The sequence below is a fragment of the Lithobates pipiens genome, unplaced genomic scaffold, assembly GCF_037356315.1.
Source record: "Lithobates pipiens isolate NorthernLeopardFrog02 unplaced genomic scaffold, aLitPip1_a1.2 Scaffold_107, whole genome shotgun sequence".
NCBI lineage: Eukaryota > Metazoa > Chordata > Amphibia > Anura > Ranidae > Lithobates > Lithobates pipiens.
The window spans coordinates 1,150,555-1,173,562 of NW_027507693.1; the positions used below are offsets into that span (position 1 = coordinate 1,150,555).

Genomic DNA, 23,008 nt, shown 5'->3' on the forward strand with positions numbered 1-23,008 from the left:
ACACGGGACAGGCAGCTATGAAGGCACTAACATCAGCCCGTAGACTAGGCCACCAGAATTGTTGGGAGATGGCCCAAATGAGTTGATTCTTCCCAGGATGGCCAGCTGCCTTGGGGGAATGGTAAGTCTGGAGCACTGCAGTACGGAGACTCTCTGGGACAAAGCAGCCGTCACAAGGTTCATCAGGAGGAGCATGGACCTGAGCAGCAAGAATTGTCACCCAAAAGGAGAAGACTGGTGCGAACCGTAGCCAAGATACGATCAGGAGGAATCATAGGAACCGGAACCGACTCCGACTTAGAAGTGGGGGAAAATTGTCTTGACAAGGCATCAGCCCTTACATTCTTAGTACCGGGTAAGAATGAGACAATGTAATTAAAGCTCAACAAGAAAAGAGCCCATCGCGCCCTTCTGGGAGAGAGTCGCTTAGCCTCCGACAAGAATGTAAGATTCTTATGGTCAGTAAGAATAAGAATGGGCACAGTGGTACCTTCAAGATGTCTCCATTCTTTCAGGGCTAAAATGATTGGTGACAGAGAGCTGTTGGCAATCTCAATTGCACTCAGCAGGTGACAATTTCTTGGAAAAGTAGCCACACGGATGCATAGCACTCTGAGTTAGGATATTGAGACAGAAGGGCGCCAACTCCCGTCTCAGAAGTATCAACTTCTAGGATAAAAGGCAACGTAGGATCAGGATGTGTCAACACAGGAGCAGAAACAAAAAGGCAGCCTTGACCAGAGATGAGAAGTTACGAATAAACTTCCGATAGTAGTTGGCAAAGCCCAGGAAACACTGCAGAGGACATAAACCCACGGGTCGAGGCCACTGTAGGTCTGCCGACAGTTTCTCTGCGTCCATCGAAAAACCAGCAGTGGAAATTACATAGCCCAGGAATTTAACCTGTTCACGATGGAACTCGCACTTCTCCAGTTTACAATAGAGATTGTTCTTAGTTTCTGAAGTACACGACACATCTGTGTGGTGGCTAACCAGGGACTTGGATCTCATTCAGATAAACCCCCCCACACACACACACACAATTGCAACAAATCGCGGAGGACATCGTTAATAAATTCTTGGTAAACTGCCGGGGTGTTACAAAGTCCAAAAGGCATTAGCAGGTATTCATAATGGCCTGTTCTGGTATTAAACACAGTTTTCCACTCGTCGCCCTCCTAAATGCGCACGAGATTGCATGCCCCTCTCAGGTCAAGCTTTGTGAAAACCGTTGCTCCCTTGAGGCGGTCAAAATAACTCTGTAATTAATGGAATTGGGTAGGCATTCTTAATCGTGACACGATTGAGACCCCTATAATCTATACAAGGTCTCAGTTCACAGCTCTTTTTCACAAAGAAGTAACCAACACCATCAGGAGACGAGGACTTGTGAATAAAACCTTGAGAAAGTGCGTCAGCAACATACTCCTCCATGGCCTTAGCCTCCAAGACCGACAAAGGGTAAACCCGTTCCGGTATCAGACGTGACATTTACCACTGCCGGGACTGGGGGGACTAGGATTCGGGGGCTCCCTCTCCGACCTGTCTACCCACCAACCCAAGTAGGACGGCACTTTAAACCCAGTGTACATCTGGTAAGCGCTATAGCATAATTGTGCTGTTTTAGTATACCCTTCCTGTACTGTTGAGTGCGGACAACCCTTAATTTCCCTCTCCCCCTGGGGTTGAGGTTCCCGGCCTCTTTTTCCCTTTACCTTTCCTTCCATTTGCCCTTCCTTTCTCCCCCTTAGTTCCCGCCATCCATTACCTACCCAAAACCTACCTTGGTTCAACTTTCTTTGCTTTTCTCTGACGTCCCCCTCCCCCTCCCCGAGGAGCGATGGCAGACTCAGTCAAGGTCATCTCTCTAAACGTTAAGGGACTGAACTCCCCTGAAAAACGGTGGATCCTCCTGTGAGAACTGAAGACTTCCTGTACTGATGTGGCCTTTATACAAGAAACACATTTTAAAAATACTAGCCTCCACTTTCTATGGTCGAGATCCTTCCCTAAGGTCTACCACTCTACTAACCCCTCCTCTAAGACCAAGGGAGTCTCCATTCTGATCTCTAGCAGGCTCCCCTGGGTTCTCCAGGATTCTCTGGTGGACCCTGGGGGCCGATATCTCCCTATTCTCGGCCCGCGCTTGCTGAATTTATTTAATACTCTGAGCTCGAATGGGGATTTTCCTAAGGATACCCTTAGAGCCCACATCTCGTTGATACCTAAGGAGGGCAAAGACCCGGGCCTATGTGGGAGCTACAGACCCATTTCCCTCCTAAATTCGGTCCTAAAACTATTCTCTAAAATCCTCGCCACGTGATTGGCACATCACTTGCAGTCCCTTATACATATTGACCAGTTAGGTTTTATTCCCACCAGGGAAGATAGGGACAACACCATTAAGGTGCTTACCCTGGTCCATAAAGCAAAGTCATCTGGGACCCCTTGTCTTTTCGTGAGTACTGATGCCGAGAAGGCTTTTGATCGGGTCAAATGGACATTCATGTTCTCGGTCCTTCGCCATATAGGTCTGAGTGAATGGATGCTGGCATGGATACGTAAGATATACTCACGCCCTTCAGCTCAAGTCAAAGCGAATGGGGTGCTCTCATCTCCCCTTGACATCGGGAATGGGACCAGACAGGGTTGCCCCCTGTCGCCCCTGTCATTGGAACCCTTTCTCTCCACAATTCGACAAAACTCAGACATAACGGGACTCCAAATGGGTACTATTGAGTGCAAGATATCTGCCTACGTGGATGACATGCTGTTCTCGCTGATGAATTCCAGAGTTTCCTTGCCAAATCTCCTTCGGGAATTCCAGATATACGGGATACTTCTTGAAATCAGAGGCCATGGGGGTTGCAGTCCCCCCGCAAACGTTAATAGACTTGCAGTCCAATTTTCGATTTAAATGGACCCATACAGCCCTTAAGTACTTAGGTACTTACATTCCACTGGACATCGCGCGTACGTTTATGTTGAACTTCCCCCCACCCCTTGTCACTAAGATCCGCAGTTTGCTTCACGGGTGGCATTCTGGCCTCCATTCCTGGTTCAGGAGATGCAATCTCATTAAAATGAACATACTCCCTAAATTTACCTATTTTTTCCAAGCTCTCCCGATCCAGATTCCAGTAATGTTTTTTAAGCAAGCTCAATCCTTGCTCACTCAATTTAACTGGGCCCACAAAAATCCCAGATTTAAGCGGTCACAGCTGACATTGTCTAAACAACAGGGAGGGTTGGTTCTCCCTAACTTGCGATGCTACTACCTGGCCTCCCATCTGGGGCGTGTATTGGACTGGTATCGAAACAAACTTTCTAAGCTCACTCCCGAATTCCGCTAAGAAGCGCCATGTGGTGCTATAAGGATTTACCCACAGAATTGACGTCACATCCCACTATAGGGGCTTAGTTGAAAGTCAGTCACCTGATCGCTACCCAAAACACACTCACGTCTTTGACTTCCCCCCTATTCCCTATACGTGGCCATCTGCACTTTGAACCGGGGACCCACTTAGAAATTCCAACCTAGACAATGCGTCTAAATTTGCCATTGATGGAAAATGGCCTTCTTTCTCAACCCTAACAGATCCGACAGGGCTTTTCCAACTGCCTTTTTGGACAGCGGCGCAACAACATCATTTTCTCCATTCCATCCCCAATCCTCAAACGTTCGCCCGCCCTCAGACAGAGTTTGAGACTCTATGCAGAAGCGAAGGCCCTTTGGCCCACATTCTCTCTCAAACAGATTACCCACACTTAACCTGTCTCCTTAATTGCTCGTTTTCCCCAGCACAGAGACAACGCATTATCACTTTGGCTCTCAAAACCTCGCTGTGCACGAAGATACAGGAGACGAATTTTAAACTTCTCACCAGGTGGTATTTGACACCATCAAAGCTGCATAAATGTTTCCCCTCTTCCTTGAACATATGCTGGAGGTGTGGAGAAGAAGAGGGCATGTTGCTCCACATTTTTTGGTCCTGCCCCAGCTTGGTGGACTTCTGGACAGAGATCCGATGCATAACACATTCTTTCTCTTGCACCATTCACAGATTCCCATTAAGAAGTACAAAAAAATAAATTTTACGGCATGTGATAAATGCGGCGAAATCCTGCATCCCTCTCTATTGGAAAAAATGTCCCCCCCCCCCTTTCATTACTCACTGGCTTAGGAAAATAGGGGACACAAGGTAAACAAGAATTTTTTAAACAAACCTGGGACATCTGGAATACCTTTATATTCTCGCTGGAAGGATGTCGCCTGCTATCGCCTTAGTGCTCTGAGCTTTCCTTGACTGGCCCCTTGGATAGTGGCTGCCATCGTGTCTCGTTGATCTTTCACCCCTTCTCTTTTCTGCCTTCCTCCCCTATCTCTCACCCCCTCCACCCCCTCTCTCTTTTGGAAAAAGTGGAAAATTGGGAATGACGGCCCCACACCCCCCTCTGGATGGATTATGCCGGAGGGACCTGGGGTTTGTGTGACCCTGGATCTTGGTACAGTACTTTATCCGTGCCTCGAATTATTGTGATTGATGGAAGGCAGACTCACAGTTGCGAATATACCTGTATCAAGTATTGTTCAGCTGCTTTTTGCTCTGTATTTTTCTGTTGCATTATGTACTCGGGGGACCGTCTTCCCCTGTTTGGAGAAAAAATTATATTTGAAAAAAAAAAGAAGCCTACAACACCTGGTATTCCCAGGTGGTCTCCCATCCAGGCATTAACCAGGCCCGACCCTGCTTAGCCTCCAAGATCAGACGAGATGAAACAGATTCAGGGTGATGTGGCCGTAGCCAATATCTTCAGGCACTCTCAACTCTCTTGACAAACACCAAGATGGTCACCTTGGGAACAAGCGGAAAAAAATAGGTCAACGGCAACAACATAAAAAGAAGCCTACGGCATCTGGCAATCCCAGGCGTTCTCCCATCCAGGTACTAAACTGGTCCCAACCCTGCTTAGCCTCTGAGATCAGATGAGATTGGGCTCTTTCTGGGTGATGTGGCCGTAGGCGATTTCTTTAGGCACTCTCAACCCTCTTGACTAACGCCAAGATGGTCACCTTAGGAAACAAACAAAAAAAACAAGTCAACGCCAACAATATAAGAAGTCTACAGCACCTAGTATTCCCAGATGGTCTCCCATGGTATTAACAAGGCCCGACCCTGTTTAGTCTCTGAGATCAGACGAGATCTGGTGCTTTCAGGGTTATGTGGCCATAGGCGAGCTCTTCAGGCACTCTCAAACCTCTTGACAAACACCAAGATGGTCACCTTGGTACCAAGGCGGTCTCCCATCCAGGTACTAACAAGGCCCGACTCTTCTTAGCCGACAACATCAAACGAGATTGGGTGCTTTCAGGGTGATGTGCCCGTAGGCAATCTCTTCAGGCACTTTCAACCCTCTTGACAAACGCCAAGATGGTCACCTTGGGAAACAAGCAAAAAAAAATAAGTCAATGCCAAGAAAAAGCCTATGGCATCGGGAAATCCCAGGCGGTCTCCCATCCAGGTACTAACCAGGTCCCAAACCTGCTTAGCCTCTGAGATCAAATGAGATTGGGCTCTTTCAGGGTGATGCGGCCATAATAGATTTTTTCAGGCACGCTCAACCCTCTTGACAAACGCCAAGATGGTCACCTTGGGAAACAAACAAAAAAAACAAGTCAACGTCAGCAACATTAAGAGAAGCCTACAGCACCTAGTATTCCCAGGCGGTCTCCCATCCAGGTATTAACAAGGCGCGACCCTTTCTTGCCTCTGAGATCAGAGGAGATTGGGCGCTTTCAGGGTGATGTGCCCATAGGCAATCTCTTTGGGCACACTCATCCCTCTTGAAAAATGCCAAGATAGTCACCCTGGGAAACAAGCGAAAAAAAACAGGTCAACGCCAGCAACATAAAAAGAAGAATACGGCACCTGGTATTCCAAGGCCGTTTCCCATACAAGTACTAACTAGGCCCAACCCTTCTTAGCCTCAGAGATCAGAAGAGATAGGGTGCTTTCAGGGTGATGTGGCTGTAAGCGATCTCTTTAGGCACTCTCAACCCTCTTGACAAATGCCAAGATGATCACTTTGGGAAACAAGGGAAAAAAAACAGGTCAACACCAACAACATAAAAAGAAGCCTGCGGCATCTGGAAAACCCAGGCGGTCTCCCATCCAGGTACAAACCAGGCCCAACCCTGCTTAGCCTCTAGACCAGACGAGATTGGGCGCTTTCAGGGTGTTGGGCCCATAGGCAATTTCTTTGTGCACTCTCAACCCTCTTGACAAATGCCAAGATGGTCACCTTGGGAAACAAGGGAAAAAAAACAGGTCAACGCCGACAACATAAAAAGAAGCCTACGGCATCCGGTATTCCCAGGCGATCTCCCAATCAAGACACTAACCAGGCCAGATCCTTCTATGGCACCTGGTCTTCCCAGACAGTCTCCTATCCAGGTACTAACCAGGCCTGACGCTGCTTAGCCTCTGAAATCTGATGAGATCGGGTGCTTTCAGGGTGATGTGGCCATAAGCGTTCTCTTCAAGACACGCCCAACCCTCTTGACAAACGCCAAGATGGTCGCCTTGAGAAACAAGCAAAAAAAACAGGTCAAAGCCAACAACATAAAAAGAAGCCTATAGGCTTACAGCGGACATTAAAAGATGGGACCCACTATCTCTGTCATGGTTCGGACGCTGTAATGTGTTGAAGATGAACGCGATGCCACGACTTCTGTATCTACTTCAAGCCTTACCTATCAAAATACCCCAGACTTTCTTTCATGCGGTTCGCTCGATCTTTATCAAGTTCCTCTGGCGCGGCAAACATACGCGTATTGGTAGTGCAATGCTATTGCGACCAAAATTGCGGGGAGATATTGACTTCCCAGACCCTGCTCTATATTTCACAGCGACGCACATGACACGGGTGGTTGACTGGTGCCGGCATCGGGAACTGAAGCTATGGGTCAAGCTAGAGCAGGAGATGGCGCGGGTTCCACTGGCTGGTCTGCCTTGGGCGGGGAGGCCATTGGAGCCCTGTGTGACTACTCACCCGTTAATTGGCCCCTCGCTCGCCGAGATGCATCGTTTTTTTCACCTTTCCCATCTGACTAACTTCCCTTCTCCTATGACCACAATTATTGGACATCCTAGATTCCCTCCAGGCCTGTCTGACCAGGCCTTTACCAGGCAAGCCCCGAAAGGGCTTCTGAGAGCAGCCCTATTTCTTGGACCCACGGGCTTGATTCCCACGGGGACCATACTGCTAGAGCAAGTACCTGTTGCATTGGATAGCTGGAGAGCTAGACAGCTCATCCATTTCCTCCGATCACTGCCTAACCATTCGTTCTTCTCTAGACAATTCCACCCCTTCTAGGAACTTTGCCTGGATGATGGCCCAATTCGTGGTTCCCTCTCCAGGTCCTAACAAATCCTGACAGATGCACAATCCTCCACGGATCTGCCCTTCCTAGCTAAATGGGAAAGGGACTTACAAACTACATTCTCCAAACCACAGAAGGACAGAATACTCTTTTTTGCCCATAAGTCGTCACTTTGCAGTAAATATCAGGAGATCTCATATAAGCTGATCACACGCTGGTATCGTACACCGGTGGTGTTGGCCAAAATATTCCCCGGTCAATCTGACCGCTGCTGGCGCTGTGAGCAACAGGCTGGCACCATTCTCCACATTTTCTGGGAATGCCCTAAATTACAAACATTCTGGCAGCCGGTCCTGAGACTCATCCACAAGTTCACAGACATTTCCTTAGCCAATGACCCCGCAGAAGTTCTTCTCAATCTAACTCCTATGTCGAGAAAGCATTATCATAAGTCCTCACTTAAACATCTCCTCAATGCAGCTAGGGCCTGCATCCCAAGTCAGTGGAAACAGCAATCTGCTCCAATGGTGACCCAGTGGTTCGCAAGGGTAAATGATATTGAACGAATGGAAGACCTGACTGCCACAATGAGGGCTAAAATGGAGGAGCATGGCAACAGATGGTTCTACTGGACCCAGTTTCGCTTTTCGGAAGCTCATGGTGATCATTGGAGATCGCTGTTCCAAACGTTGGACAGCTGATGAGCTGGTGAGCTGAGGGGGTCTCTTGCTCCCTGGGAGGGGACCCCACCCTATCCACTCTACCCACGACACCCCCTTACCCCTTCTTTTCCTTTTCTGCCATTTCCTTCCCCAATCTTCTCTTTCCCCTTCTCCCTCCTTTCAGTTCTACTATTTCCCTTCTTAACTCAAAAAAGGGAAAAGAAAATGGTATGTTCCGACCCCATTTGACTACTACACAATACTCTTCCCCTATCTATGGATATCTAAACTCTTCGAGGGTAGCAGGGCTAGTATCAATAATATTTTAAGTGGTAGAGGATCCCAACGAGATGGAGCTTTAATCTCATCTTGATATGACCGCAAAGCTGTACACGTGCTATTCTCCTCGGACTTCTTACCATTGGCTCTGATATCCATGCAATATGATCGTTTGTTTGTAACTACTTGTATCACACATTCTGTGAAGTTGCCTTTGCATTGTATGTCGCATACTACTAAATAAAAAAAAAAAAAGAAGCCTATGGCACCTGGTATTCCCAGGCGGTCTCCCATCCAGGTACTAACCAGGCTCGACACTGTTTAGCATCCGAGATCAGACGAGATTGGGCGCTTTCAGGGTGATGGGGCCGTAGGTGATCTCTTCGGGCACTCTCAACCCTCTTGACAAACGCCAAGATGGTCACCTTGGGAAACAAGTGAAAAAAAAAAACAGGTCAAGGCCAACAACATAAAAAGAAGCCTACAGCACCTAGTATTCCCAGGTGGTCTCCAATCCAGGTACTAGCAAGGCCCAACCCTGTTTAGCTTCTGAGATCAGAGGAGATCGGGCGCTTTCAGGGTTATGTGCCCATAGGCAATCTCTTTGGGCATTCTCAACCCTCTTGACAAATGCCAAGATAGTCACCTTGAGATACAAGCGAAAAAAAACAGGTCAATGTCAACAACATAAAAAGAAGAATACGGCAGCTGGTATTCCAACGCCATCTCCCATCCAGGTACTAACTAGGCCCAACCCTTCTTAGCCTCAGAGATGAGATAGGGCTCTTTCAGGGTGATGCTGCTGTAAGCGATCTCTTTGGGCACTCTCAACACTCTTGACAAATGCCAAGATGGTCACCTTGGGAAACAAGCGAAAAAAAAAAACGAATCAACGCCAACAACATAAAAAGAAGCCTACAATAACTGGTATTCCCAGGTGGTCTCCCATCCAGGTACTAACCAGGCTTGACTTTTCTTAGCTTCCAAGATCAGACGAGATTGGGTGCTTTCAGAGTGATGTGGCCATAGGCAATCTCTTCAGGCACTCTCAACCCTCTTGACAAACACCAAGATGGTCACTTTGGGAAACAAACGGAAAAAAAACAGGGCAACGGCAACAACATAAAAAGAAGTCTACGACACCTGGTATTCCCAGGCGGTCTCCCATCCAGGTACTAACAAGGCCCGACTCTTCTTAGCCTCCAACATCAAACGAGATCGGGTGCTTTCAGGGTGATGTGCCCGTAGGCAATCTCTTCAGGCACTTTCAACCCTCTTGACAAACGCCAAGATGGTCACCTTGGGAAACAAGCAAAAAAAAATAAGTCGGAAGCTAGAGACAATACGGCCCGAGTCCTCAATTTAATCCATGCGGCGCATGTACAGGGAAGGCCCTTGCTTATGTTGTCAACGGACACGGAGAAGGCCTTTGACAGGGTGGCCTGGCACTTTAAGCAGGCCACCCTGGAACATATAGGTCTTGGCCCCAACATGATGAGCTGGGTACTGTCGCTTTACTCCACGCCGTCGGCAGCGGTACGGGTGAACGAGTGGTGCTCGGACTCTTTCCTCATCACTAATGGGACGAGGCAGGGGTGCCCTCTTTCTCCCCTAATTTTTATTCTGACACTGGAACCACTTATGTGTCACGTTCGGAATGACCCGAATGTTACTGGCATATCCAAACCCTCGGCACACCACAAAATTGCAGCGTACGCTGACGATCTAATTTTTTTCGTCTCCAATCCACACATTTCGCTTCCCAATATACTTGCGTCTCTCCGGCAATACGGCAGCCTATCAAACTATAAAATCAATTGCGCCAAGTCGGCTGTATTGAATATATCGGTCCCGGATGGTGAGGCCAAGAGGCTCCGCTCCGCTTTTCCATTCTACTGGGCTGAAAAATCTATACATTACCTGGGCGTTAACATCGCAGCGGAATTAATTTTGCGCTTAATTTTGTCCCTCTCCTGAATAGACTGAAATCTGATTTGGGAAACTGGCATGCTTTAACACTGACCTGGTTCGGGCGCTGTAATGCTTTCAAAATGACGGCACTCCCGCGGATCTTATACTTGTTCCAGACATTACCGATCCGGTTACCCCCAATTTTTTTCAGACAACTGCAAGTGCTGCTCCGGGACTTTATTTGGGCGCGCAAACCGCCCAGAGCCCGTTTGCAATTGCTTGCCAGACCAAAGGACAAGGGGGGTCTGGGTCTCCCAGATCTGAGACAATACTACAGAGGGACTCTGCTAGTGAGAGTCGTTGATTGGCATTGTAATGGCCCAAACAAACAGTGGGTGGAGATGGAGATTGAGGATGGATCCATTCCCCTATTGACCTCCCCGTGGCTCCTGTCCTCCCTTCCAAAAGACCTCAGAGATCATCCCATAATGGGAGCTACGTTGGCTGTTGTGCGGAGGTTGTTCTGCTGCACACACATTGCTCCCCTGCCGTCACCAATGACTCCGGTTATAGGTAATCCAGACTTCCCACCGGGATTTACCAACAAGAAACTGCGACAGTTGACAGTGGTAGGAAAACAGCGTCTGGGAGAGGTGTGGCCCTTGGGAGGGCTCCCGACCACGCAAACTGTCGCCGAGCTTTCTGACCCTCCGCTTGACTTTCAGGGTTATGTGCCCATAGGCAATCTCTTTGGGCACTCTCAACCCTCTTGACAAATGCCAAGATAGTCACCTTGAGATACAAGCGGAAAAAAAACAGGTCAATGTTAACAACATAAAAAGAAGAATACGCTGAGCCGAGCTTTCTGACCCTCCGCTTGACTTGTTTAGTGCTTATCAACTTCGTCACTTTCTTCTGGCCATACAAAGGGCCCCCTACACTCCTAGAGACCTGACGCCCTATGAATCCATCTGTCGCAAAAGGGAACCTGTGCGACACACCCTCTCCCTCCTGTACAACCTATTGAGTAGTCAGGAGGAGTCGACCCCCCTATTTATCCACAAATGAGAGAGGGACTTAGGCATCACATTTACCCCACAACAGATAGGGAAGATCCTGACCTTAGTACATAAAGCTTCCATTGCAAACCAATATCAAGAATCAGGATACAAGATAGTCTCACGCTGGTATAGAGTCCCATACCTTCTGAATAAAATGAATAGATCGATCCCGGATGTTTGTTGAAGGTGCAATTCAAATACGGGCACCATGGGACACATTTTCTGGGCATGCCCGGCCTTGAGGAACTTTTGGGTGGAGGTGACCGGGACGATAAATACTCTCACAAATGTAGATATCGCAGACAACCCAGCAGCGTGCCTTTTACACTTGACCGAACAGCCTGTTCGAAAATACAAAAAAACCCTCATGATGCAACTCCTGAACGCGGCCCGGGCCTGCATTCCCACACTGTGGAGGCAGCCTCAGCCTCCATCCAAGGTGCTGTGGTATTCCAAAGTCAATCATATTCTCCGGATGGAAGAATTGACCGCCACCCTTCACAACACTGTAGAGGCATTTAGTGTTACATGGAGGCCCTGAAGGTATTTTACTGGTACTCGAGACTACATTCCGGAGGTGAGCAGCGCCCCGTCCCAGAAAATGACTGAACATCTAACGTTTACCTACGTAGGCCATGTCTGCCCTGGGTGGCACCCCCCCCCCCTCCCTTTTTGTCTTTATTTTTCTATTTTTCCCCGCCGCCATCCCCCCCCCTCCTCTCTCTCTGTCTTTGCACTCTCTTCTTCCCCTGTCCTCCCTTTTCACTATGCCTTGTCTCCTTACTAGCCTTTGGGACCCAGAAGAACCCCAGGGTTCTGGACACGACCGGCTCATATTTCACTCTGGTTCACATAGGTCATGATAAGCTGGCTTGCTGTGGTCCCAGTTGTTCTCCATGATTACATTTGTCCGAACGGAGCTGCATTAGTTATACTGTACTACATGTCTAAGGTGGGGTTTCTCTCTTTTCTGCATGAAACTGTAGGACTCCCCTCTGAGAACCCAGAGTTATTTGGCTGCCTATTTTTTGTTACCATGTAATTGTGACCTTGGGTCATGCTGTATGGTTGACTGTTATATTTATGTTGTTCTACTTATACTTAATAAAATAATAAAACAAAAAAAAAAAAATTAGTCAATGCCAACAACTTAAAAAAAAAGCCTATGGCATCGAGAAATCCCAGGCGGTCTCCCATCCAGGTACTAACCAGGTCCCAACCCTGCTCAGCCTCTGAGATCAAATGAGATTTGGCTCTTTCAGGGTGATGCAGCCATAGTAGATTTTTTCAGGCACGCTCAACCCTCTTGACAAACGCCAAGATGGTCACCTTGGGAAACAAACAAAAAAAACAAGTCAACGCCAACAACATAAAAAGAAGCCTACCGCACCTAGTATTTCCTAGTCTCCCATCCAGGTATTAACAAGGCGCGACCCTTTCTAGCCTCTGAGATCAGCGGAGATTGGGCGCTTTCAGGGTGATGTGCCCATAGGCAATCTCTTTGGGCACTCTCATCCCTCTTGAAAAATGCCAAGATAGTCACCCTGGGAAACAAGCGAAAAAAAACAGGTCAACGCCAACAACATAAAAAGAAGAATACGGCACCTGGTATTCCAAGGCCGTCTCCCATTCAAGTACTAACTAGGCCCAACCCTTCTTAGCCTCTGAGATCAGAAGAGATAGGGTGCTTTCAGGATGATGCGGCTGTAAGCGATCTCTTTAGGCACTCTCAACCCTCTTGACAAATGCCACGATGATCACTTTGGGAAACAAGCGAAAAAAACAGGTCAACACCAACAACATAAAAATAAGCCTGCGGCATCTGGAAAACCCAGGCGGTCTCCCATCCAGGTACAAACCAGGCCCAACCTTGCTTAGCCTCTGAGACCAAACGAGATTGGGCGCTTTCAGGGTGTTGTGCTTGTAGACAATTTCTTTGTCCACTCTCAACCCTCTTGACACATGCCAAGATGGTCACCTTGGGAAACAAGGGAAAAAAAAACAGGTCAACGCCGACAACATAATGAGAAGCCTACGGCACCTGGTATTCCCAGGCTGTCTTCCATCCAGGTACTAACCAGGCCCATCGCTGCTTAGCCTCTGAGATCAGATGAGATTGGGCTCTTTCAGGATGAATTGGCGGTAGGCTCTCTCTTTGGGTACTCTGAAGCCTCTTGACAAAGGCCAAGATGGTCACCTTGGGAAACAAGCTAAAAAAAACAGGTCAAAGCCAACAACATAAAAAGAATCCTACGGCATCCGGTATTCCCAGGCGATCTCCCAATCAAGACACTAACCAGGCCAGATCCTTCTATGGTACCTGGTCTTCCCAGGCAGTCTCCCATCCAGGTACTAACTAGGCCTGACGCTGCTTAGCCTCTGAAATCAGACGAGATCGGGTGTTTCAGGGTGATGTGGCCGTAAGCATTCTCTTCAAGACACGTAGGTGATCTCTTTGGGCACTCTCAACCCTCTTGTTAAACGCCAAGATGGTCACCTTGGGAAACAAGCGAAGGAGGCCCTGAAGGTATTTTACTGGTACTCGAGACTACATTCCGGAGGTGAGCAGCGCCCCGTCCCAGAAAATGACTGAACATCTAACTATTACCTACGTAGGCCATGTCTGCCCTGGGTGGCATCCCCCCCCTCCTCTCTCTCCGTCTTTGCACTCTCTTCTCCCCTGTCCTTCCTTTTGACTATGCCTTGTCTCCTTACTAGCCTTCGGGACCCAGAAGAACCCCAGGGTTCTGGACACGACCGGCTCATATTTTACTCTGGTTCACATAGGTCATGATAAGCTGGCTCGCTGTGGTCCCAGTTGTTCTCCATGATTACATTTGTCCGAACGGAGCTGCACTAGTTATACTGTACTACATGTCGGAGGTGGGGTTTCTCTCTTTTCTGCATGAAACTATAGGACTCCCCTCTGAGAACCCAGAGTTATTTGGCTGCCTATTTTTTGTTACCATGTAATTGTGACCCTGGGTCATGCTGTATGGTTGACTGTTATATTTATGTTGTTCTACTTATACTTAATAAAAGAATTAACAAAAAAAAAAGTCAATGCCAACAGCTTAAAACTAAAGCCTATGGCATCGAGAAATCCCAGGCGGTCTCCCATCCAGGTACTAACCAGGTCCCAACCCTGCTTAGCCTCTGAGATCAAATGAGATTGGTCTCTTTCAGGGTGATGCGGCCATAGTAGATTTTTTCAGGCACGCTCAACCCCCTTGACAAACGCCAAGATGGTCACCTTGGGAAACAAACAAAAAAAACAAGTCAACGCCAACAACATAAAAAGAAGCCTGCGGCATCAGGCGGTCTCCCATCCAGGTACAAACCAGGCACAACCCTGCTTAGCCTCTGAGACCAAACAAGATTGGGCGCTTTCAGGGTGTTGTGCCCGTACGCAATTTCTTTGTGCACTCTCAACCCTCTTGACAAATACCAAGATGGTCACCTTGGGAAACAAGGAAAAAAAACAGGTCAACGCCGACAACATAATGAGAAGCCTACGGCACCTGGTATTCCCAGGCTGTCTCCCATCCAGGCACTAACCAGGCCCATGGCTGCTTAGCCTCCGAGATCAGATGAGATTGGGCTCTTTCAGGGTGATTTGGCCGTAGGCACTCTCTTTGGGCACTCTGAAGCCTCTTGACAAAGGCCAAGATGGTCACCTTGGGAAACAAGCTAAACAAAAACAGGTCAAAGCCAACAACATAAAAAGAATCCTACGGCATCCGGTATTCCCAGGCGATCTCCCAATCAAGACACTAACCAGGCCAGCTCCTTCTATGGCACCTGGTCTTCCTAGGCAGTCTCCCATCCAGGTACTAACTAGGCCTGACGCTGCTTAGCCTCTGAAATCAGATGAGATCGGTTGCTTTCAGGGTGATGTGGCCGTAAACGTTCTCTTCAAGACACGCCCAGCCCTCTTGACAAACGCCAAGATGGTCGCCTTGAGAAACAAGCAAAAAAAACAGGTCAAAGCCAACAACATAAAAAGAAGCCTATGGCACCTGGTATTCCCAGACGGTCTCCCATCCAGGTACTAACCAGGCCCGACACTGTTTAGCCTCCGAGATCAGATGAGAATGGGCGCTTTCAGGGTGATGGGGCCGTAGGTGATCTCTTCGGGCACTCTCAACCCTCTTGACAAACGCTAAGATGGTCACATTGGGAAACAAGTGAAAAGAAAAACAAGTCAAGGCCAACAACATAAAAAGAAGTCTACGGCACCTGTTATTCCCAGACGTTCTCCCATCCTGGTACTAACCAGGCCCGACACTGCTTAGCCTCTGAGTTCAGACAAGATCGGGTGCTTTCAGGGTGATTGGGCCATAGGTGATCTCTTTGGGCCCTCTCAACCCTCTTTTTAAACGCCAAGATGGTCACCTTGGGAAACAAGCGAAAATAAACAGGTCAACGCCAACAACATAAAAAGAAGCCTACGGCACCTGGTATTCACAGATGGTCTCCCATCCAGGTCCTAACCAGGCCCGACACTGTTTAGCCTCCGATATCAGATGAGATTGGGCACTTTCAGGGTGATGGGGCCGTAGGTGATCTCTTCGGGCACTCTCAACCCTCTTGACAAACGCTAAGATGGTCACATTGGGAAACAAGTGAAAAGAAAAACAGGTCAAGGCCAACAACAAAAATGAAGCCTATGGCACCTGTTATTCCCAGATGTTCTCCCATCCTGGTACTAACCAGGCCCGACACTGCTTAGCCTCCGAGATCAGACAAGATGAGGTGCTTTCAGGGTGATGGGGCCATAGGTGATCTCTTTGGGCACTCTCAACCCTCTTGTTAAACGCCAAGATGGTCACCTTGGGAAACAAGCGAAAATAAACAGGTCAACGCCACCAACATAAAAAGAAGCCCACGGCACCTCGTATTCACAGATGGTCTCCCATACAGGTATTAACCAGGCCGTACACTTTTAGGCCTCCGAGATCAGATGAGATTGTGCGCTTTCAGGGTGTTGTGCCCGTAGGCAATTTCTTTGTGCACTCTCAACCCTCTTGACAAATGCCAAGATGGTCACCTTGGGAAACAAGGGAAAAAAAACAGGTCAACGCCGACAACATAATGAGAAGCCTACGGCACCTGGTATTCCCAGGCTGTCTCCCATCCAAGTACTAACCAGGCCCATCGCTGCTTAGCCTCCGAGATCAGATGAGATTGGGCTCTATCAGGGTGATTTGGCCGTAGGCACTCTCTTTGGGCACTCTGAAGCCTCTTGACAAAGGCCAAGATGGTCACCTTGGGAAACAAGCTAAAAAAAACAGGTCAAAGCCAACGACATAAAAAGAAGCCTACGGCATCCAGTATTCCCAGGCGATCTCCCAATCAGGACACTAACCAGACCAGATCCTTCTATGGCACCTGGTCTTCCCAGGCAGTCTCCCATTCAGGTACTAACTAGCCCTGACGCTGCTTAGCCTCTGAAATCAGACAAGAACGGGTGCTTTCAGGGTGATGTGGCCGTAAGCGTTCTCTTCAAGACACGCCCAACCCTCTTGACAAACGCCAAGATGGTCGCCTTGAGAAACAAGCGAAAAAAACAGGTCAAAGCCAACAACATAAAAAGAAGCCTATGGCGCCTGGTATTCCCAGGCGGTCTCCCATCCAGGTACTAACCAGGCCTGACACTGTTTAGCCTCTGAGATCAGACGAGATTGGGCGCTTTCAGGGTGATGGGGCCGTAGGTGATCTCTTTGGGCACTCTCAACCCTCTTGTTAAACGTCAAGATGGTCACCTTGGGAAGCAAGCGAAAATAAACAGGTCAACGCCAACAACATAAAAAGAAGCCTACGGCACCTGGTATTCACAGATGGTCTCCCATACAGGTATTAACCAGGCCGTACACTGCTAGGCCTCCGAGATCAGATGAGATTTTGCGCTTTCAGGGTGATGTGGCCATAGGTGTTCTATTTAGACACTCTCAACCCTCTTGACAAATGCCAAGATGGTCATCTTGGGAAACAAGTGAAAAAAAAACAGGTCAACGCCAACAACATAGACCCTGGCGGTCTCCCATCTGACCCAGACCCTGCTTAGCCTCTGAGATCGGGCGCTTTCAGGGTGATGTGACCTTAGGCGAACGCTTCGGGACATACTCAAAACTCTTGACTGATGCTAAAATGATCACTTTGGGAAACAAGCGAAAGAAAAACAGGTCAAAGCCAACAATAAGAAAAGATTCCTACGGCACCTTTAATTAGGTACTATCCAGGCTGGACCCTGCTTAGCCTCTGAGATCAGATGAGATTGAGCGCTTTCAGGGTGATGTGGCCGTAGGAGATTTCTTTGGGCTCTCTCAGCCCTCTTGACAAATGCCAAGATGATCACCTTGGGAAACAAGCGGAAAAAAAAAACATGTCAATGCCAACAACATAAAAAGAAGCCTACGGCACTTGGTATTCCCAGTTGGTCTCCCATCCAGTTACTAATCAGGCCCCACAATGCTTAGCCTCCGAGATCAGACAAGATCAAGCACTTTCAAGGTGATGGGGCCATAGGCGATCTCTTCGGGCACTCTCAACCATCTTGACAAACGCCAACATGGTCATCTTGGGAAACACGTGAAAAAAAACAAGTCATTGCCAACATTGGAGGCTAAGCAGGGTTGGGCAATCAGTTTCCTTGCCTGAAATAGGCATCTCAGAACTGCCATCTGGCTGCTTCCCGGGTTTCCAACTCCTTCAACTAATCCCAGGAGACAAAACTTTGCCTCCATCCTGGTGGAGGTTACAAACACCCGATCAATGGTTTCTGTCACCTCCGTCCAGTAGCGGATCAGCTTCGGGCATCTCCAAAACATGTGCATCATGTCTCCCCCCACGTTCCCGCACCAGGGGGCAACTTGCGTCCGGCCGTGCGGCCAAATTGAAAAAGTTTACGAGGAGCATAATAAGTTCTATATAATAAGAACAGATGTGACATCCTCTGTGAGGAGAGCCACAAATGACCACAGGCAGGATTCATGTGGCCAATTATAGCTCAGGGGGGGGGGGGGTTAGTACACACCCCACACTATATAAGGCCGCCAGCGCGGCGGCCTTATATAGTGTGTTGCGGTGGTCAGGGAAAGAGGACGATAGGCAGGGACAGTGTCTTTACACAGAAGCTAGTATATATAGAAGACTACAGCATACAAAAGAAAGGCTAGTGAATACAGAATACTCGTGTATGCAGATAGACTTGAGAATACAGAGATGCTAGAGTAAACAGTGAGGCTGGGGTACACAGAGAGGCTAGTTTAAAGAGAGGCTAGTATATACAAAGATGTTAGTGTATATAGAGAGGTTAGTGTATAGAGAGAGTCGAGTGTATACAGATAGGACAGTGCATATAGAGAGACTAGTGTATACAGAAGACAGGCTTGGGTATACCACCAAGCTGACAGTGTATACAGAAGACTGGGTAGTGTATACAGAGAGTCTAGTGGGTACAGAAGACAGGCTGGTGTATTCTAAATAGTTTTTACAGAAGACAGGCTGTGGTATACATAAGGTTTAGTGTACTCAGAGAGTATAGTGTATACAGTTGGTGAGTGTATACATAATACTGGCTAGAAGACGGGCTAGTGTATTCAGAACATAGACTAGTGTATATCGAAGACAGGCTATTGTATGCAGAAGACCGGCTAGTGTAAGCATGCTGGTGTATATAGAGAGGCTAGTGAATTTAGAGGGTAGGCTAAGTGATAACAGAAGACAATCTGGGCTATACAGAGACATTTCATCATTTCATCTAGCTCACATCTCTAATAGAGTTTGTCTCATTGCCAGGTTATGCCTTTTCATTTTTATGCTAAATATAGATTATACTCACTACAAGATTTTAATCATCCATATCAAGCATGCAATAAAACTATCATACATCAAAATAAGCCATGTACTCTTTTGCTCTATTTTGCATATTTGTAATTCTCCACATCAACTGTCATATTAAGTATGTGACAGTCCTGACACACCATCCTGACTTATTTTGCTTTATTTCGTATTAGAAATAGAGAATACTATCTGAAAATCCGGTTAAATCTAATGCAAAATGTTCACAAAACCATCCATTTGCTACCAGACATGCTGCACATACTAACAGTAATGTAACTATCGCTCGCTAACAATGTAAAAAGTTTTATTGCTTTTCTGACATTAACCGAGTATATCTGACATTAACTGAGTATCTCTCTGCACTATGATCTTAATAATAATAATAGGATTGTGTAATGCAAAGATCAACTAGTCTAATATAAGCTTTCTCATTGGTACCGGCATATCCTTCAAATTTAGACTAACGCAACTATTTCTCGGCCATTTTTAAGATAAGCTTTCAATCTCTTACCGTTGAACAGCGATATTTCCTCCCTGCAATATTAAGCCATTTAAATGTCCTATTGGTCGCCTATATTATACAACTCTCTGAAAAGCATATATGTAGAGAATAAAACTAGTCTTACATCTTAATAAAACAGTTTTATTGTTCAACCAGTATCAGCTGTCAATGACATAAGCAAATAAACGTTTCCACTGTTTGACTCTATTTTCTGTATTCTTTTTCTCCACCTTAACTGTCACAGTTAAAACACAGTGACAAAACATTTCTTTTAACCGCAGCAAAATGTGAAAAAAGCAGTGTAAGCCGTCTTTCTGCCATATGCTTCAGAAAATTAATGTACCGCTTTTAAATCCATATCAATTCCACATAAAGATGAACTGTCTTACAATTTTAACATTTACTGATAGCAATTACTGATATTACATTATGACTATACCAGTGGAAAAGGACCGCGTAATAGAACTGTGACTGTAATCTTTAACTATGTACTGTTGTTCTGTATTTTAGCCGTTCTCATATTTCGTTTTATGTGGCAACCATCGAATCTCATTGCTATTCCGACATTCTGCCTTAATGGGGATATTACTTTGCAACTATCCCTTGATCCCTTTTGTGTATTCACTTTATCTCGACCTCAATATACTGCCTCAATATTTTCCTAATTTGTTTTGCTATACTTATTATTATTATATTACAGAGATTACTATCTCTAAATCATTGTAAACCTAACCATAGTTATAATGTCTACAGCTAATTTTACGTTAAAGCAAAAATCACACAAAACCATCTTTTTAAAACCTTTACACATTAAGAGTAATGCAACCATCTCTCGCTACCTCTATGCAATAGGATTCTCTTTCCAGTGGAAACGGAAAACAGTCAGTTTAAGCCGTCTTCGTGCGTAACAAAATTAATGGAACGATTTACACGTTGGCATTTTTAAGCTACGTCAATTTACTATTAAAAATAAAAATTAGCTGCTTAGCTCATACTTTGTTAACTGTATTAATGGTTACATGTAACTAACCAATGGGGATTGACATTTCATGTCTATCTCACATCTCTAATGCAATTTGTCTCTTTGCCATGTCATACTTTGCCAGTTATTATACTTTCTCATCCTTAAAGACACGTAAGGATCCTGGAAAATGATAGAAACCTAGTCACGTCGTTGCTGATATTTCATGATTACAGCAATCATCTCATCTAATTGCTATTCCGACATTCTGCCTTTGTATTACTTTGCAACAATGTAAAGGTAAGCTAGATATTTTGTGTATTTCCACTTAAACTCGACTTGTATATACTGTCTCAATATTATCCGTTCTCATTTTGCTAAATTAGATTGTAGAGTTTACTTATTTTTTTTATTACGTATACTGCTAATTTTACGATAATACAAAACCTGCTTCTTTACACGCTGCACATATTAAGAGTAATGCAATGCTACCGTGAACAGTTTAATTGCTCTTCTCACATTTAGCTGGTATCTCTCTGCTATAGGAAACTGAATTTGTACTACAACGATCACTCATCTAATATCAGTTCACTCAGTGCTACCAGGATAACTTTTACATTTAGAGTAATGAAATGATTTCTCAGTCATTTTGAAGCTACTGCATCTAACGCTTTTCTACTGCAATACTTAATCTCTGCTATTGCAGAATATTTAGCTGCTTAGCTCACACTTTGCTGTACGTAGCCGTGTTAACAGTATTAATACCTGTAAGTAACCAATAGGGATTGACATTTCATCTCTAATTCATATTCACATTTCTAATGCAGTTTGTCTTTTTGCCATGTCATCCTCTGCCAGTTATTATCCTTTCTCATCATTATGCTATATTTGGGGTATATTCACTACATGATTAAAGACACGTAATGATTGATAAAAACCTTCACACGTCGTTGCTGTTATTTCGTGTATTTCCACTTAAACCCGACCTGTATATACTGTCTCAATATTAATCTGAGTTATTTTGCTATATTTATTATTAGAATAAACAGATTACTATCTCTAAATCCTGGTAAACCAACTCACACAAAACCATCTTATTTCTACCTTACACGCAGCACATATTAAGATATTAACATTTAGCCGGTTTCTCTCTGCAATAGTAAACGAAATGTGAAGCTCACTCATCTAATATCGTCTTCTCAGTGCTACCGGAACAACTTTTACATTTAGAGTAATGCAATGATTTCTCAGCTTTATGAAGCTATTGCAGCTAACGCTTTGGATTTCTTTCCTGTTAAATTACGCTCTGCAATATTAAGCCATGTAAATTGTCCTATTGGTCTGGTAACAATGCTATGTATAATAATACACATCTTTCAAAAGCAATATCGTCTCACTGCAATACTTACACTCTGCATAATAAATATGAATAATGAGAATAATGCTAATAATAAAGTCGTCTAAAACTCAGCTATAAGTAGAGAATAAAACTATCTTACATCAAAATAAACCATGTACTGCCAAACCAATAACGGCCAATTACTTAACGTCTATCAGGCAATGACTTAACAAAATAAACTTAGCACTCTTTTGCTCTATTTTGTATATTTGTAGTTCTCCACATTAACTGTCACATTGATATCACCACTGACAACCCACCACTTTTTAACAGCACCAAAATATGAAAAAAGCACTGTAACTCTTTACATGTTTCAGAAGTAGTTGCATTAGCTAAAAGTAAAGTCCTGTCTTCTTTACACGCTAGCCTCTGTATAAAATAGCCGGTCTTCTGCATAGTCTAGCCTCTCTGTGTAACACAGTCTCTCTCTGGATTCCCTAGCCTCCATCTCTGCATACCCAGGACCTTCCTCTGTATAATCTAGCCTATCTGTAAACACTAGATTGTTTTGTACAAATTAGCCTCTCTGTAGCCGGTCTTCTGTATACACGAGCCTCACTGTCTACTCTTGGTTGTCTTTTGTATACACTGGCATCTCTTTATACATTATCTCTCTGTATACCCAAGCCTCTCTGTATACATTAGTCCGCCTGTATACACTAGCAAGTCTGCATACACTAGCCTCTCTTTGTAACCCAACTTCTCTCTCTGTATACCCAGGACGTTCTTCTCTATAATCTAGCCTATCTGTATACACTAGCCAGTCTTCTGTAGACATTAGCCTCCCTGTATACACTACCAAGTCTGCATACACCAGCCTCTCTGTGTAACCCAGACTCTCTCTCTGTATACCCTAGCCTCCATCTCTGCATACCCAAGATGTTCTTCTCTATAATCTAGCCTATTTGTATACACTAGCCTGTCTTTTGTACACATTAGCCTCTCTGTATAAACTAGCCATTCTGATCTCTAGCAGGCTCCCCTGGGTTCTCCAGGATTCTCTG

The 23,008-nt window shown here is 45.9% G+C and overlaps 13 pseudogenes; all 13 read right to left on the reverse strand.

Moving 5' to 3' along the window:
• Window positions 1-4,688: 4,688 nt before the first annotated feature.
• LOC143959032 (5S ribosomal RNA) lies at window positions 4,689-4,807 on the reverse strand (annotated as a pseudogene).
• A 1,607-nt stretch (window positions 4,808-6,414) lies between these two features.
• Window positions 6,415-6,533, reverse strand: LOC143958852 (5S ribosomal RNA; annotated as a pseudogene).
• A 2,049-nt stretch (window positions 6,534-8,582) lies between these two features.
• On the reverse strand, window positions 8,583-8,701 carry LOC143958624 (5S ribosomal RNA; annotated as a pseudogene).
• A 102-nt stretch (window positions 8,702-8,803) lies between these two features.
• LOC143958823 (5S ribosomal RNA) lies at window positions 8,804-8,922 on the reverse strand (annotated as a pseudogene).
• Window positions 8,923-9,237: 315 nt separating this feature from the next.
• Window positions 9,238-9,356, reverse strand: LOC143958668 (5S ribosomal RNA; annotated as a pseudogene).
• A 100-nt stretch (window positions 9,357-9,456) lies between these two features.
• LOC143958904 (5S ribosomal RNA) lies at window positions 9,457-9,575 on the reverse strand (annotated as a pseudogene).
• A 5,231-nt stretch (window positions 9,576-14,806) lies between these two features.
• Window positions 14,807-14,925, reverse strand: LOC143958872 (5S ribosomal RNA; annotated as a pseudogene).
• A 379-nt stretch (window positions 14,926-15,304) lies between these two features.
• On the reverse strand, window positions 15,305-15,423 carry LOC143958768 (5S ribosomal RNA; annotated as a pseudogene).
• Window positions 15,424-15,524: 101 nt separating this feature from the next.
• Window positions 15,525-15,643, reverse strand: LOC143958880 (5S ribosomal RNA; annotated as a pseudogene).
• Window positions 15,644-15,742: 99 nt separating this feature from the next.
• Window positions 15,743-15,861, reverse strand: LOC143958955 (5S ribosomal RNA; annotated as a pseudogene).
• A 100-nt stretch (window positions 15,862-15,961) lies between these two features.
• On the reverse strand, window positions 15,962-16,080 carry LOC143958946 (5S ribosomal RNA; annotated as a pseudogene).
• Window positions 16,081-16,397: 317 nt separating this feature from the next.
• LOC143958679 (5S ribosomal RNA) lies at window positions 16,398-16,516 on the reverse strand (annotated as a pseudogene).
• Window positions 16,517-16,894: 378 nt separating this feature from the next.
• On the reverse strand, window positions 16,895-17,013 carry LOC143958924 (5S ribosomal RNA; annotated as a pseudogene).
• Between the last annotated feature and the right edge of the window lie 5,995 nt (window positions 17,014-23,008).